This window comes from Tauraco erythrolophus, chromosome 8, assembly GCF_009769465.1.
Source record: "Tauraco erythrolophus isolate bTauEry1 chromosome 8, bTauEry1.pri, whole genome shotgun sequence".
Taxonomy (NCBI): Eukaryota; Metazoa; Chordata; class Aves; order Musophagiformes; family Musophagidae; genus Tauraco; species Tauraco erythrolophus.
Window position 1 is genome coordinate 37,428,452 of NC_141472.1, and position 2,911 is coordinate 37,431,362.

A 2,911-nucleotide genomic window follows, 5' to 3' on the forward strand; every position below is an offset into this window, starting at 1 on the left:
CCCCAACTCTCTCAGCCTGTCTTCATAGCAGAGGTGCTCCAGCCCTCAGATCATCTTCATGGCCCTCCTCTGGACTCGCTCCAACAGCTCCATGTCCTTCTTGTGTTGGGGACTCCAGAGCTGAACACAGTATTCCAGGTGGTGTCTCACAAGAGCAGAGTAGAGGGGCAGAATCACCTCCCTTGACCTGCTGGCCACGCTCATTTTGATGCAGCCCAGGATACGGTTGGCTTTCTGGGCTGCCAGCGCACATTGTCGGCTCATGCTGAGCTTCTCATCCACCAGCACTCCCAAGTCCTTCTCCTCAGGGCTGCTCTCAATATAAGTTTCTATTGCCCCAGACATTGTGCATGTGAGAGTTCCCATCTGGTCATGACCTCTGGCTTGACAGCACAGTGAATTTCAGCTCAGCTCTGCCTGTGTAGGGCCATCTGACATTGTACACGTTTTCCTGGCTACTGCTGGCAATTCCTGCAACTCTGTGTCGTGCTCTAGAAATTTACAACCAGGTGGAGACAGATAGCAAGGGTCATGCTAAAAACCATCATATTGCACGAGGACACAAACTCAGCACAGAGACTGAGAGGCAGAAGTCACTGTTACCTGGCAGATTGTCCCAAACATCAGTGAAGGTGTCCTGTTTTTCAAACCCATGCACTCGAAGTAGGTAGCGTGCCTGGGTACCTGAAGATACTTTTTTGTTCATAGCCACTGACGATCTTTCTGCTGATGATCCAATGGATTGTGCTGGATATAGACAGATGTCTTTAGTGTCCCTTCAATTGAGGGAAATGGATACAGATTTTGCCTTAGACTGGTGTGGTTTCCAAATGATGTGTTTTGTTATACGAAATGCGGTGTGGGAGTGCTGCACTGTTTGCAAGCTAAGCTGTGTCTTGGAAGCAGCGACTAACAACTACATCTTTTTTTAGAGCTGAGAAAAGTAAAGCACAGTGTTGAAGAAATGCTGCAGATCTCTGCGTGGTAGCCTGCAGCTATGGTGACTTAAGGGAAGAAACTAGGTGTCAGAGTATTCAGATACACAAATCTCTTCCTGCCCTTCTCCTCCACTAGTACCTCTACTTTCTGTGCTTAAATTGGGAATTGTCTTCCAGACATCTCTTTATTGAAAGACTCACCTTAACTCTTTGCCTCATGCCTATGAATTTGTAGGATTCATGACGCAGCATTCCCACAGCTGAATCAATACTTCTTTCTTATCTCTGCTGTTGTGTACGCAGGAACATTGCTTGCCAACAGGCTACACTATAGTGTTAGATCATATAACGTTGCTGTCACGTTTGGGAGCAAAGCAGCAAATTTGCTGTTTAACCTGGCAGCCTGGCCATGGAGAGATTGGTTTTGATTTTGAGATGGAAATAACTGCTATTTTCAATCCCATGGTTTTGATCTGTTAAAGTGAATTATTGGCTGTCCTGGTTTATTTACAGAATACTCTTCCAAAGCTGCTGCTTCCTATTTCTTTTGAACGTTCAGTCTTCAGTGATCTCCCATTGCAGAGAAACACACCATCAAGCAAAAAACCATCCCTGTCACAAGGAGTTGACTTGAAGAATAACTCTTAGAAGGTTAACTGACCAAAAGCAGACTTGCTTAATGAGCAAACAAGGAGGGAAATAGAGAGTCCTTTTTTTTTTTTTTTATCAAGTCCAAATAAAATAACAAATTCAGAAAAAGGATGAAACAAAATGGGCCACTTTTTTCCCCGAGTTGCTCAATTTCAAATTGCAAGATTCGCAACAGCGTTTAGTTTTGGAAAAAACCCAGCATTTTTCACTAGAAACCAATTAATCAAGAAATGATTAACCAGCTTTTGCAAGAAGACACCATGTGAGTAGCATACTATAGAGGAAATAAATTAGAGAAAAATACAGCACAAATAAGAGGCCAAGGGTACCTTGAGGAAAGAAGGCTGCCCAGGGAGGTGGTTGAGTCCCCATCCCTGGATGTGTTTAAGAATAGGGTGGATGATCTACTTAGGGATATGGTTTAATGAGGATTAGGGACGGTTGGACTTGATGATCTCTGAGGTCTTTTCCAACCTAGAAATCTATGAATCTATGAATCTATGAAGTATAATACTAAACTGAATAAAGGGCAGAACAGGAGATGTAATTTCACAGAAAATCGGAGCTCGCTTCAGCTCAGCTTAACTCAGGATGCAGGAACTGTTTGCCGTGTTAGCTGGTGAACTCTGCTAGCGTTAATTACTAAGGTCATCTGAGCCGTTCTCCTGCCAGATTTTAAGCCAGCTTGAGAGGCTATAAGAACCAGTTTGCAATAGCATGTGTAAATATCCTAAATGAACCAATAATCAGAAGGGGGGAATAAAGTGCAGAGCACAGATTTCGCTACAATTCAGTATTTCTGTGACTTTTTGTATGTAACTTTAAAGAAAATGCAAGGGAAGGAAAAGAGAGTAGATAAGGAGGTATGACTGTCTACCAAGGGTATATTATATGCGCTCTACAAGTTATTTCAGAATCTAAAAGGGAGAAAGGAAGAAATTCAAGTCATCATGTTTAATACATTTATTCTAATTCAATTGAATGATTTTCAAGTGTAAACAAGCTTGCATTTTAGATTCTGTGTAAAATAAATCCCTTCATAGTGCCAAAATGAACATACATTTTCCCTTTGCCTTCGGTCAGTTGTAGTTTATGCATTAACAGGGATTTTCTGCTAGAAGCCTTTGTTCTTCCAGAGAGCCACTCCTCTGGGATTTCGACTCCCTGGTTGGCCACTGTACCAAGCTCTCCTGATCAGACAGCAGGTGGATCTGAACAGCAGCCAAAGTTAATAACCTGCTAAACCAGGGACTGGAAGGACAGTAGCAATTACACAGAAAACATTTTCATTGAAAGAGTATTTCTCCTTTGATACTTCAAAA